The sequence below is a fragment of the Neomonachus schauinslandi genome, chromosome 5, assembly GCF_002201575.2.
Source record: "Neomonachus schauinslandi chromosome 5, ASM220157v2, whole genome shotgun sequence".
NCBI classification, from domain to species: Eukaryota; Metazoa; Chordata; class Mammalia; order Carnivora; family Phocidae; genus Neomonachus; species Neomonachus schauinslandi.
The window spans coordinates 27,352,023-27,367,572 of record NC_058407.1 but is presented as its reverse complement, the minus strand read 5'-3'; positions in this window follow the sequence as shown (position 1 = coordinate 27,367,572).

Here is a 15,550-nt window from a genome sequence, read left to right as displayed (position 1 = left end):
TTTTTGGTCTACTTCAGTATATTTTTGAAAATTTCCATAATAAAATTTTAATTTCCCTAGGTTTGTGAACTGTTGTATTTCTCTGCTCCGCCCCCCCCACCTTAACACACTCATACGCATATTCATATATAGAGACCACCTATTTCAATGTGAATTCAATGTTTATTCCTTGGAGAAGAAAGGGGACATGGGAGTAGAGCACTTTTGTACTGTGTACAAATGCAACACATTTCAGAGTTTCTCATATGATTTGTACTCATTCTAGACTGAGGCATGTAGAAGAGCTGTTACTAACATCAAATCAGTCTATTTACCTCCGAAAGACTAGTCCCTCTCCTTTTAAATTAAAAGTTTATTTCTTTCTTTATAAACTGCCATGCCTGCAGTTTATGAGGTTTGTGTGTTTGTGTGTATGTGGGGCCACCATGTACATCTGTGCAGGCTGTGCATAGCACAAGGGTTTCAAATCCAAGGGGGCATCCTTCATGTTGTCAACACTGTAGATTTGCATTTTTACTATGACAACTGTCTTGCAAGTGGTAATAAAATGTCTTGTTCTAACAAAATCAGTATTTGATAACTTTTCAACCAATGGAAGCGGGGGCTCCTCTTCTAATTATGGAGTTACCATATGGGGTAGCAGTGGACTCGATCTGCCTGACTGCTGAATTTGAATTCCTTTCCCCAAACCGCTCACTGACTTTATAATCTTCCTAAGTTACTGAATAGTCCTGAGCCTAAGTTTCTTCATCTGTAAAATGGGACGGTAAAATTGAGAGCATTGTTCAAAGTTTTAAATGCATATGAAACAGTGCCTGCCAAATTGTAAGCCCACAATCAGTGTCAGAGATTAGCTATTAGCCTATCTACTCATACAGATCTAATTTTATGGGGGGGGGGTGTCTGTGTGTGTTGTGTTGTGTCTTTCATTAGAATGGACTTCAAGAAGACTATGTCCATTATTTTACTAACTCAGACTATTTTAAAAAGAGGACATTTTTTTCCTAGCCACCAAGTTTTGAAAGATCCAGTAAAGCTCAAGGTCCATGTAAGCAGCCAGGGTTTATAAGCCTTTCTGCACACAGGAGCTATGTGCATATGCTGATGGAGAGCTCTCCGAAGAAATATTCTGGGGTTTTTCCATCCTGCTAACTACTTGGCCTGTAAGCCTGTAATGGGAAAAGATCCAGTGGGAGTTGCCAGCCACAAAAGGGGTATTACCCCACAGGGAGAATAGAGTCAAAATGCTTCAAGAGGTTAAATGTCTATTTTTAAACGGAAAGAACACAGAGTATGCCTTTAACTTGTGTTAAAAATAAACTCAGCTGCCTCCTTTACACTCCCACCCCCTCCCCCTGTCCTCCCATACCCTGTACTGCCCATAGGGAAGAAAGAGTACCAGTGTTCCATTTTGTTTCTCCTCATGAGTTTTTCTTTTCTTTTTTCTTTTTCTTTCATCTTTAGCCAAACATGAGCTACTTGGTTTTCAGTTCACAAAACAATTTGCATTCTCTCTCAAAATTTCCTCAGGGATCCGCAGGAAGCAGGTTGGATTTATCATTTAGAATTAAACCTTGTCAGGGGCTAAGGAAAAAATCCACGAGGAGATAAACAAAATGGATCCCTCCAGCTCTCCCCCAGGCCTGGGAAGTGTCTGCAGGGGAGACCATTCAGACCTCATTCAGAGGGCCTTTCAGGGAATGCTATTTAATGTTGGGGTTTAAGCACGGGCTTTTCCTGGGGCCTGGTTACCCTTAGAAACGCTGCTTTGCTGAGTTGCTTTCAATAAATTCCATTAAACAACTACAAAAATCCTAAAGATCAGATGTGCCAGTTTTTGTTCATGAAAGAGCTAATCTAGCATAGCAGAAAAGCTGCTGTCTGGAGTGAATAATCTTGATTTCTTAATGTATGTACAGGGTAGAGGGATTTCAAGACCCCAGTGGGAGGCATAGATGTTGAAGAATAGAGAGACACAGGTCTGTCTGTACACAGGACTGATATTTCATTGGGTGGGGGATGAGAGATGAAGGGGTCACTGGGAACTTGTTTACTTAAAAAAATTTTTTTTTAAAAAAGAGACAGCCCTTAGTCAACATAAGATAAAGGAAAAAGCAACAGAATTCATTTTAAGAAATAAAGGTCTAGTCTCAAGTCAGCCTCTCCCTTGAAACATGACCTCAGTGAAGCCATTCACTTCCCTACAGTTTCCTTTTTACAAAATGAGATCCTCGCCTTCTTAGATCTATTCTTTAATAGGAATAGTGTTAAATTATATACAGTTGACAAAAAGAAAGTATTGTATCAGAGCATTTAACAAGTTTAAAATCTCAGTACAAATATGTACTGATTTAAACATCATTCAAATTTAATGAAGTGATTTTGATGCATGTCTGGCAAGGTAGAAGGGAAACTCTATCAGTAAAGATTGAGATTGAGCCAATTGTTTTCCATTTTTCATGAAAAGAAAACACTCTAGTGCATACCTGGGGGCACTAGCACCTAACCAAATATGCCTTGAAAACAGAGTACAGGTTGAAAGCCAGATTCCTAGCAGGAATGATCAGCCTCTGGGGCACTATGAAGTCCTTCATGGGGTCTTCTACTCAATATGCTCCACAGACATTATTACCCAATGATTACCCAATGAAGACCTTGTTCTCACCGTGTGTATATGCAACTATTTTTCCAAATGTATATGGATTGGTTATGATTAATAAGATATAATTGATAAATTATAAATTCATTAATTTTATTTCTGTATTAGGTATTAATAAAATAAAAACTCATTTTAAAACTTTAGCAAAATCAAGTAGATTTTCAGTGTATGTTTTTTTCTTTTTTCTTTCAGCCCTGACCATCGTGGATTTATTGGTATTAATCTATATTGATTAATTTGTATTAAATTGTATTTATTTGTATTAATCTACTTACTCAAATGATTTCCTTTCTTTCATCTCTACTCTATACTGTGTCTATATTTTACAAAAGCAAAAGCCAAAATATAATTAAGTGTAATGGATAGGAATGTGTATAACAAGCCAGTATTAAAACATCAGGACTGCCTCACATCTGATACTTTTCATTTCAGCAAACACAACTTCCTGGTCACTCACTACCATTTCTGATGACTCAATTATTGTTGAAATGTGTATCTGATTTTTTTGGTCATTTGTATATTTTTGTATTGAGACATAATGGACATATAACATTGTATTCATTTTAGGTGTACAACATAATGTTTTGGTATTTGTATATACTATGAAATGATCACCACAGTAAGTTTAGTTAACATCCATCACCTCACATAGTTACAAAATTTTTCTTTTCTTTTTTTTTAAAGATTTTATTTACTTATTTTAGAGAGAGAACACACGTAAGCAGGGGGAGGGGCAGAGGGAGCTGGAGGGAATCTCAAGCAGACTCCCGGTTGAGTGTAGAGCCTAATGAGGTGCTCAATCTCACAACCCTGAGACCATGACCTGAGCCAAAAATCAAGCGTTGGACACTTAACCGCCTGCGCCATCAGGCGCCCCACAAATTTTATTTCTTGTGATGAGAACTTTTAAGATCTACTTTCTTACAACTTTCAAATATACAGTTCAGTATTATTAACTATCATCACCATGCCACACATGGAAGTTTGTACCTTTGACCCCCTTCATCCATTTCACTCGCTTCCTACCCCCTGCCCCTGGCAACCACTCAAAATATATTTCTTGATCAACCAGTACTCTTCTGGGGCTCCTGGGTGGCTCAGTCGTTGGGCGTCTTCCTTCGGCTTGGGTCCTGATCCCAGGACCCTGGGGTCAAACCCCACGTCAGACTCTGCTCAGCAGGAAGCCTGCTTCTCCCTCTCCCACCCCCCCCTCCTGTGTTCCCTCTCTTGCTGTGTCTCTCTGTTGAATAAATAAATAAAATCTTAAAAAAATAAAATAAAATAAAATTACAACTTCTCTCAGCTAGGAACCCTGGAACTTAATATTTAACTTTTGCCTTAAAAAGGCCTCTGCTACATAAGTTCATTAAGAAAGTAATGGGACAATGATGCTTGTCAGTAACTCAATGTACTGCACTAAAAGTGAAGAATCAAGTCTACGATAAAAACATTTGAGTCCGTATCTATTTGTCTGTGTTGTTCCAGGAAGGACTGTGGGTGGCTTACAAAGATACATACAATTCAATATAAATGAGGGGGGGAGGCAAAGAAAATAGAATAGAAAGCGCATGGCTGTGGCGAGGTTAGGACATAAAAGACATGCCTTGAAAATTCTACATGCTTCCAAGCACTTAGCAGTTTGACTCAGCACTTTGTACACAGCCAAAGGAAAAAGGGAACCATTATCAGGTACATAATTCATATTACTTGCTAAATAAATACAGACTGGCATCTCACAAGAAGACCAACTCTTTCAGCTGGCAAGATGAGAGAAAATTTAGGAAGGGCAGCATCCCCAAAGCATACTGTTGTGAATGGATCAAAAACTGAGTTTTAGCCAATATCCTCATGCCAAAATTTGAGGCAGTAATTAATCCAGTATAGCCTTTCCAACATTTGGTGGAAATTATCTTTGTCTTCTTATGTGGGGAAACAGGCAGAGAAGAGTGATTTGCTTCCACTTCATACACCAAGTCGATTACACAGATAAAAATAGAAATAATGTGTCCTAGCAAGGAAGTAATTCTCAGTCCCATCGTACGTCCAGATGTGTTTCCAAATTATGATCTTTAAGTGTCCTGGAGAACTCTCCAATGGTGACCTTTTACCCCATTTTATTTTCTCTTACATTGTCCCGTTGCAATTTTCCCCATTCTGACTCTTAGGCTTGGTCACCTGGAGCACTCAGTGAGGTAGAAAACTGGATGGCCTCTGGGAAGGGAGAGTCAGAAGAAGACCAGGACTAGATAAAATGGCAAGGTTGGGATTCCTGGGGATAAACTATGAAGACAGCCTAGAATCCGTCCCTGAAGAGAGGCTGTGCCTGCAACTCATGACTGGACACTTCACAGCTGACTGAGAAGTCCAGAAACGAGTCTGGAAACATTCCCTCTCCCTGCGCACCAGCAAATCTTCAATCCATTTAAAACTCATGAAGCAGACATGCAGGGAGTACCTTCCAGGCTCCAGGCACTGAGCTAGTGCTAAGGTAAGAGAGGCAAAAGGTATAGACTGTGCCACACTCTTCAGTTTAGCTGTCTATTATCTAGGAATTTCAATATGGTGGCTAAACACACAGGCTCTGGATCTAATTCCTGAGTCCTACCTCCATTTTTGCTATGTCACTTAGGACAACACGGACTCCTGGGGCTTCAGTATTATCATCTGTAAAATGGAGATTAGCGATTACATTCTAGAGGAAAAGCTTACAACAGTACTGGGCATGGCTTCCACCCGCAGACCACTGCCTTCTCCTGAGATACTTGTCTCTGTCATGGTGGCCAAAATTGACTATGCATATGTTATGCCAGGCACTGTCCAAAGTATTTGACACATTTTAATTCATTTAATCTTTTTTATAGCCCTATACAGAGGATACTACTATTATCTGCATTTTGTACATCTAAGGCAGAGGGATTCAGTGCCTTGCCTAAGATTCTCAGAGAGGCAATATATAGCAGTCATTATGGGTGCACACTCTGGGGACAAACTATCTGGGCCCTCCCTAGAAGTTGTGTGACCTTGGGCTAATTACTTTAACTTCTCTGGGTCTGTCTCCTGCCAATTTGCTCTCGATCCATTCCCCATCTTCCCCATGACTTCTGAGAACTACGTTTCAGCCACTGAGTGTCTCGTTAGCTCAGCCAATGGGAAGCACTGGCAGAGAGAAATGTCAGGGTGTTTCATTCCCTCTCTGTTTGGGGCAGCCACTCTAGCATGGCTGCATCTCCTCCTGGGTTCCAATTCCTTTCTTTCCCCCTGGGTTCAATTCCTGTTGGGCAGCCCCAGAACCTCAGCTCTGGTGACATCACCTCCCTCTTGCACCCCACACCATCCCTGTAACTTGCAGCAGCAGCTTCCTACTATTGCTCCTTTCCATGCTGTCTTGCCGACCTACTATCTGCCTTTTGTGCTCTTGCAATACCCTTGTGGTAGAGCCCTGTATCGAATTTCCTCTGGTGAACTACTAGAGTAGCATCGGTTTTCCTGATGGACTATGACAGAAACATTTTGTGCTTCCACTTCTTCATCTGCTACATGATAACTGTACCTACCTCACAGGCTTGTTGTGAAATTAAATGAGTGAATATGTTTCAAGTGCTCCAAACAGAACCAGGCACACAGCAAGTGGCAGCTATCCTGGAACACATAGCCAAGGCCCCAAATTCCCTTGCTAGGATCTTAGGGAGGAGATCCTGAAAGCTTAAGGATGAGATGAGTAGAAGTAAACCAGGTAAAGCAGAAGGGAAAAGTGTTTCAGGCAAGGGGAACAGACAGCTCAGTGGCCAAGAGGTAAGAGACAGCAGGTGTCCTTCTAAAAACCACAAAAGGAAAGAGGTTCAGAAAGACCAGAACACGTGGACAGCACAAGGTGAGGGGTGAGTCTGGGAAGAAGAATGAGACTGGAAGGGAGAACAGAGCCAGACCATGCCTTTTATTTTATTTTATTTTTTTTATTTTTTTTAAAGATTTTATTTATTTATTTGAGAGAGAGAGAATGAGAGAGAGCACATGAGAGGGGGGAGGGTCAGAGGGAGAAGCAGGCTCCCTGCCGAGCAGGGAGCCCGATGTGGGACTCGATCCAGGGACTCCAGGATCATGACCTGAGCCGAAGGCAGTCGCTTAACCAACTGAGCCACCCAGGCGCCCCAGACCATGCCTTTTAAGTAATGTTAAGGGTGTTAAATTAGTTTTTAAAAGGAGGCCATTAGACTGAAGTGGCTCTAAATGCCAGGGTGACTGACATAAGCAAACCTAAATCTAAGCCTGTAAATGCCTCAAAGTTAAGAAATCGAAACTTAAGGACAACCAATCACAAGCAGCCAACTAGGCTTAAAGATTCAGCCAATCAAGTAAGTTCCTTTCTTTGCTTCTGCACCTGCTCTGTGTAAGTCTTTCTCCTGGCTCCTGTTGGTAGAGTGCTCCTAAACACTTCCACTTTGGGATTCTATTCCAATTTGAATGGATTTTTGCTCAAATAAACTTTAAAAACTTTTACTATGCCCCAGTTTATCTTTTAACAGGCTCTGACCCGAGAACAATAGGAAACAATTGGAGCATGTTAGTTAGCAGAGGGACACAACTGAATTTATGATTTAGAGAGATTTCTTTGGTTGTAATGTGGGAAGTACATGGGGCAGGAAGGAGAAAAGAGAGAAAGGTAGGAAGAGCTATTAGGAGGCCATTGCGTGTGTCCATTTAGGAAGCAATAGCTTGGACAGTGGTGGTGACAGTGAAGTTATTCAGGAGGTAAGAGTGATGGGACAGGCATGGGATTGGAAGTGGCAACCAAGGGAGAAGGAGGCATCAAAAAGGCTGACCGGGTTTCTGACCTGGGGAAATGCAAACAGCAAGCAGTACAGCAGAGTTATGGTTTACACAACCTGCAGCCAAACCCCAGCTCTACCCACAACTAGCTGTTGAACCTGGGGCCTGGTACCAAATCACTCTGTGTTCAGATGTGTGGAATGGGAGAATATCTGTACCTTCTGTACTGGAGTCTCACAAAGGTGAAATGAGGTAAAGCATGTCAGATGCTTGGAACAGAGCCTGGAATATCACGAGCACACTGAATCTCGGTCACTAGTAGAGACGCAGCTCTCAGGAGAAGACATAATCTTGGGGGTGGGAGCATCATGAATTTAGATCAATCATGCTGACTATGAGACATCTATGAAACCAGAGAAAGAGTTCTTTTTTTTTTTTCTTAAAGATTTTATTTATTTATTTGACAGAGAAAGACACGGCGAGAGAGGGAACACAAGTAGGGGGAGTGGGAGAGGGAGAAGCAGGCTTCCCTCAGACCAGAGAGCCCAATGCGGGGCTCGATCCCAGGACCTTGGGATCATGACTTGAGCTGAAGGCAGACACTTAACGACTGAGCCATCCAGGCACCCCCAGAGAAAGAGTTCTGATCTAGAGATAAAGTGAGAACGGATAGGTTTATAGGGCACACCCAGGGGAATGGCAACATTTAGGTGACAATTTCAGAAAGACAGGCTGTGATATTGTGATTTATAACAAGAAATATATATTTGGTCATTGTCCCATTCCTGACATAGACCTCCTAAAACCCTTCAAATTTCCTGTGATGAGAGCAATCTAGGTGTCTTTTGTGATGTTAATGGGTGACATTTGGAAAGCACCTAAGGTTGGGGGCTGGTTGCCAGTGGAACCAACGGTATGATTTGAGGGTTAGAACTTTCAGTCCCACCTCACCCCCAACCCCGACCTTTGGGGAGGGGGCGGGGCTGGAGGATGAATCAATCGCCAGTAGCCAATGATTGAGTCAATCATGCCTGTGTAATGAAGCATAGCCAATGATTGAGTCAATCATGCCTGTGTAATGAAGCCTCCGTAAATACACAAAAGGACAGGGTTTGAAGACCTTCAGGTGGGTGTATGCATGGAGGTGCTGGAGGAGGACGTCAACTACCTCCATTTTGATGTCAGTCTGGGCTTTGTAATTGATTAAGTTCTTTCCAGCTTATCTCTTAACTCAGGCAAAAGACCCCTTGGACAAAGCACCCTGTGATGGGAACAGAAACTGCCCCCTCAGGCAGTATGGACTAACCTGAGCCAGCAAGACTCCAAGTAATTGACCCCAAGACAATGATCGACCTGACCTTTATTGCCCACCTGCGTGTACTCACTGACCTTTGTCCCACATTTTCCTTACAGAAACTTAGAAGTATTTTCAGCGCTTTGGAGACACTAGTCCACTGTGTCTGGTCTCACTGAAATAAATCCCTTTCTTGTTTCACCCCCGCTCATCTCCCTGCCTTTGGATTTTGACAGTGGCAAGTGGCCGAACCTAGTCTGTTGGGGACCCCCTGAGCCAGGTGCTCTTACACCTGTGTGCCCCAACTACGGTGCTGGGAGACAGGGCTCCTGGAGAGGGGAAGGTATGGAAGCTCTGCAGCGCTTCCCACATTTCTTGCCCTTGCATCTCTTCCATCTGGCTGTTCCTGAGTTATAAACTCTTACAATAAACTAATAAACTAGTAAGTAAAATGTTTCTCTGAGTTCTGTAAGCCACTCTAGCCAATTAATGAACCCAAGAAGGGAGTTGTTGGAACCTCCAATCTATAGCCAGCCGGTCAGAAGCACAGGTGACAACCTGGGCTTGCGCCTGGAACCGCAAGTTGGGAACCAGATGGCAGTTGGACTGAACCCTTTCCTATAGGATCTCACACTATCTCCGGGCACATACTGTCAGAATTGAGTTGAATTGTAGGACACCTAGCTGGGGTCAGAGAACCGCTGAGAGGGCGGGGGGGGGGGGGGGGAACCCACACACTGGAATCAGAGTCAAGAGTCACTGAGGCCCAGGAGGGACGCGGAGAAAAGCAGTCCGAAAAGTAGCATCCAGCAGTGGCTGCAGGCCAGTTGTGAGGGGAAAACAAAGGCACCATAAAAACAGCAGGAGCTGGGACTGAGAATTATTGGTGTGACCTGGGGTCTTCACTTATCGTCTCCAACCAGGTGTCATGTGACATGGTAGCAAGAAGCTTGTCTCTGCTGAGCTGTAACAGAGCAAACAGTCGACATCCATGTCTGATCTTCTGTGCTGACCCCAGTGGCTGGAAATGACACAGCCCAATTTTTCTGGCCACTCCGCTGAAGCCCTGATCTTTTCGTTCATGTGACAAACCACACAGCCGATATTCCTACTGAGTACGAATAGCTGCTATGATTGAGAACAAGCTTGAATGTGGTTATCTGCCTTCTCCGGCCGACACAGAAAGCCCTCTGTAGGTTCCTCATCTCCTTTCCAAGATCCAAATAACCCTTTGAGTAATTGTAGCCTTAGATTTTTGTTTTGTTTTGTTAAAGACTCTGATTCCAGAAGGTTTTTCATATGCTATGTTTATTAAAATCCCAAGACCTGGCCCAAGGCCTCACTCCCAGAATCCTGATGACAATGCCAGCATTCCGTTAGCCCCAAAGAGGTCTTTGCCAGAGGACACCAGGGGGATTATTCTGATTTAATGCAGAAAGTTTGTGAAACCACTTTATATTCTTTCTAGCACAAGCAAGGGGAGTTGTTATTTTTATAATCATCATCGGAGCTTTCCACTATATTGTTTGGGGAAACAGTGATAAAAAACAGAGTACTTCTCTTTGGAATTCTACTACCCTCAAACTTTCATTAACGCTCAGTGGATTTGAGAAAAGTTCAGCATGAAGCTTTCTGCAGCACTTTAGCACAATAGTAGCTGTGCCTTTGGGATAACACAATAATCTCTTACTTTAGAGAAAAATAACTTCTCCGGCAAAATGAACCTTTTTGCCAAAGATGGACTGGTTCCATTTCTCATTCCTCCATTCTCAAGGTTAGTTGGGTTGCTGAACTCCCACAAACTGAAAAGAAAGTATTAAACAGCATCCAAACCAGCTTGGAAGGGATGTGGAGAGAAACCAGAACTAAGGCTGACCAGTCTGAAAGCTGGCAGATGTTACCAAGTTAACAACTTCCCATTTATCAATAGGTAACCGATAAACCATGAGTTTTTTTTAAAGCTCCATGAAAAAGAAGATATATTAGCATATTTGACTTTATTATACACCAATAACATAAATGGCAATCCACTCTCATAGAATATTTGTGTTGAAATTAGGAAGTGGTAGCACATTCACGCGCAAGAGCTAATGGAAGCTCTAAATATAGATTATATTCCATCTGGCTGACAAGGGCCTTCCTCAACACATTAACCAGAGGACCAAACCAGAGAAGGGAAACAGCTCTTAAAAATGCAAAAGAGAAAAGAGATTCACTTGGAATTTTATCTGGTAAAGTATCAAGCCATAGAATCAAGTCATCTGTTTCATGGACTATTTTTATAACTCAGATGTTAATTTTGATGCTGTCTTTAGAGGCATAAAAAGAGATTTTTCTCCCTTTAAACCTGAAAGAGTTTTGTTGAAGTAGGTACCTCACAGCTCATAAATGGCATTTGGTTGTTGAAAATAATTTTGACGATTTGGCTTTGACATTCCCTACATTTGCACAATAAACAGGGCTGCTGTTTCTATTCTTCCAAAGCCATTTTAAACGCTAGCCCATGGGGACCACATCCCCTTAGCATTTTGCAAGAGTTAGGCTTTGCACTAACTGAACAACAAGCTTATGTTTACAAAACAAAATTATTTTTCCAGTTTCGGCTCTGCTTATTAACCAAGTAAAGTAGATATTTCTAAGGCCAACATTTTCTCTTTGTTTATGGCTAGAGATCTTGACCCACATGAAAAAACAAAATCCACTGATGAGCACAGAAAGACACCCCCACACAGAAATCTCTCTTCATAACAATCCTGTGGCACACAAGCCATCATGATAACCAATGTACTCGTAGAAAGTCAACAATGGCTGTTTGCTGTTGATCCAGTTCCTCTATTTACAAGATTTTTGTGACATAAATAGATCAGAGAGTCTTGCAAAATGTGTATTTATGGTTGAAACTTTATGTGTTTCAGAATTTGTTTGGAGTACTGAAGCATGCTATCCTGACTGTGTTGTTTTCTTTTTGTGCAAACTCTGCTGAAAAACAAGAACAGTGAACAGCATAAAGAAAATTTAATCCAGGCCCTGGGTTAATAGGGAAGATCACCTCTGGGCCTGGGGCCAGTGGGGCTTTAGTTCTCCTTGCTGGGATCTCCAGAGAAACTAACTCCCAAACATTAATCAGATCTGTAGACGCCCTGCTTAAAAGCTTCCAGTGGCAGGGCGCCCGGATAGCTCAGTAGGTTAAGCTTCAGACACTTGGTTTCAGCTCAGGTCCTGGTCTCATGGGTTGTGGGATCAAGCCCTGCAACAGGCTCCGCACTCAGCGGGGAGTACGCTTGAAAATTCCCTCCCCCTGCCCCTCCCCACCACTAGCTCACACTCCCTCTCTCTCTCTCTCTCTCTCAAATAAATAAATAAATCTTAAAAAAAAAATAGTTTCCAATGGCTCTCATTGCCTTATAGATGGCCGCCTTCTCCCTCTGTCTTCAAATGGTCTTTCCTCTGTGCCCATCCTTCTTCTAATCTCTTTTCCTTAAAAGGACACCAGTCACATTGGATTCGGGCCCACTCGTGTCACTCCATTTTACCTTAATTACTTCTTTAAATACCCTATTTCCCCCAAACAGTCACATTCTGAGGTATTAGGGTTTAGGACTTCAAAATATAAATTTTGGGGGGTGGGGGGGTGACACAATTCAGCCCATAGCAGGGTTGGTAAAGTCTAAGCAGGGGTTAGATTGTGTAGGGTTTTGTTGGCTGGGGTCAGAAGTTTTATTTAAGACTATCTGAAGACAGTTCCATCTGCAGAGAACAATTAGAAGAAAGGGTGCAGGGAGATGACTATCCACTGTGTTCCCTCTTGTATTGTTCACAACTTTTGCCAGTGCATATATAACCTTTAGAAAGAAGTTTTACAAAAGATAAAGCAGAGTTGAGTAATTACTTGCCTTAAGGATGTCAATGAAACTCTGGCCATTTCCCCATCTGCCCCAAACACACACCACCATTCCTACTTCTGCCCCTTTATTCTTGTTGATAAGGCTGGGAGGACAGCCTCCCCACTCCAATCTCTTCCACAAGTTCTCCTGTCAATTCAGAATCTCTAGGACATTCCTGTGGTAGGTGGATCATTTTGAATTATGACTGTTTCCTTAACACATCTGTCTTAACCTAACCTTCATGACGGCAGAGACTTGGTCTTACTCATGTTAATAATCACACAACATTCAGCCCATGAAAAGGCTCCAGGGGATCCTGTTGACTGAGTAAATGCACAGAGTACAGCCCTTTCCTAAAGACTGCAGCTGACCCATCCGACTCTTTATTCCTTTCCTGCACTCCTCTGAGTTCTTATTATCTGCTCCTCCATTTCCAGCACTCCATATCTGACAGGAGATCAAGAAGGGCAAAAGAGAGCACTCAGCTCACTTCCTCGGGGGCCAAGGTTGAGAGGCATTCTACTAACCTGTCTTAATCCAAAAAGATAAAAATAAAATAAAGTGGCAGAACCTTGTTAAGGCTTTTTTAAAAACTGATACAATTCACATACCATAAACTTCACTATTTTAAAGTACACAATGCAGGAGTTTTTAGTATAATCATATTGTATGGCCATCTTCACTATATAATTCCAGAGTATTTTCATCACCCTAAAAAGCAGCTCACTACCATTAACAGTCACTCCCCATTTCTCCTCTCCCATTAGGCTCTGGCAACCACTAATCTACTTTTCGTCTCCATGGATTTACTTGTTCTAGACATTTCATACAAACAGAATCATACAGTATGCAGCCCTTTGTCTCTGACTTCTTTTACTTAACATTATGTTTCCAAGGTTCATGCGTGTCATGGCATGTGTCCACACATCATTCCTTTTTATGGTGGAGTAATATTCCATTGTATGGATACAATATTTATCTTTTCCTCAGTTGATGGACATTTGGGTTGTTTCCACGTTTTAGCTATTATGAATACTGTCACTATGAACATTCATGTACAAGTTTTTGTATGAATGTACGTTTTCAATGATCTTAGGATTATATACCTAGGAGTGGAATATTCTGGGTCATAAACACACGTAATAGCTTTCTGTTTAACTTATTGAGGAATTGCCAAAGTGTTTCTACAGCAGCTGTACCATTTTACATTCCCACCAGCAATATATGAGGGCAAGGCACTTTCTCTTAGAGATTAGATAATCCCAAAGGAAGAACATTGTCCTTTACAGACTGCTCAAGGTCAAAAGAGAGAGAAAAGAGATTTTTTATTAGGGAGGGAGATGTTTTATTAGGGGAAGGAATGGCTCACAAAGTCCTGCTGACTCATTTTCAGTCAATTTTACCATGGCCTTGCCTAATTCACATCGTGACTATGTGTTCAGTCTTAACATGAAAAGCCTGGGCGTCTATGGCATCTCTTTCCAAGCAGTATAGCACCTTGGAGACATCATTTAATATGTGCAGTTTTGTTTCCTAGTCAGCAGGGACAAATAGGTCTTCCTTTGCCCACTTAGCTTTATTTCTGGAAATAAGCTTTTCAAAAAGCAGGAAGATCAGCCTTGCTTTAAACCATCAAGCTGCCTGAATGGATTTCATCCATTATTTCAGAATTTTTATTTAAACTTTAGGTTAAGGCAAATTTTATGTACAAAGACTTTTGGAAGTTAAAAAGACATAAGGGGTTCCGTGTGTGTAGTGCGTGTGTGTATGCATGTGTGTGCCTGTGTGTGTGGGCGCCACAGAATGAGGGGCACATGTTGTCCATCAGTAATTATCAACTAACAGGAGGCCACCACCTACCCTGTGAATGGCAGCCAGAACCTACACCACACTGACAGCTACGAAGCTTCTGAGCCTCACTGAAAGAAAGCAACAACGATTGTTCATAAAAAGGATTCTCAATCTAAGGTTATATGTATGAAACTCATGAATGGTGTAACAACAAATGGAAGTAATATATTTACAAGTGAAAGTGAACCTACATTGACTTCACTAAAATTGGTTTTTTTCTCTCGTCATAGATTTCTCCATCACACTACTCAACTTCCCTGAAAGAATCAGCATAAAGACAAAAACACAACAAAATCCCCTTTCTGCTCCTAAAACTCCTGTCCTGACTCCAAGTCCATGCCCTATATAAACACACAAGCTTTTGCCCCATGCCCTAGTGGACAGACTCCCAAGACTTTGAACCTGAAGAGAGCCCATTTCCAAGAACAGGCCTTTCCATCCACCCAACTTTCTCAGACCACACAGCTCCTCTCCAAAGACAGGCAGCCAGAGCGGCTCCACTGATCTCGGCAGGTGCAACAGCACAGAGAGAAGGGGACAGAGATTAAGAGGAGAAGGAGAGCTCCCTGGAGCCAGGATGCTGAGGTAGCAGATGAGGCCAGCTGTCAATCAGCTGTCTCTCAACAGCCTGAGCAGCGATCTTTCCTGAGGCTGTGGGGGCAGTGTTCTGAGTGGTGTTCTAGGACAGCTCCCTTCCCCTGGGCCAGCAGAGGCAGAGGCATCCTGTGATAAACTCTGAAATGCAGAGGAGAAAGAAAAACCCCAGGAGGAGAGTAGCCTGGTTCTGGACCCTCCCCATCACATCTCTAAGCCTCCATTTCTCCCGCTCTAAAGCAGAGGTGGGTCAATGTGACATCTGAGAGAATACATGTATGAGTGTTGCTACTAAACGAATGAAAAACTCACTAACTCAAAGTTAGTGGCTCTAAAACTTGAGGGTCTATCAGCACCACCTGGAGTGCCTGTTGAAACACCGATTACTGGCCTCACTCCCAGAGGTTCCATTCTTTAGATCCCGGGTAAGGTCTGAGAATTTGCATTTCTAACTTCCCAGGCAGGGGATGCTGATGCAGCTGGTCAGGGACCACACTGTGA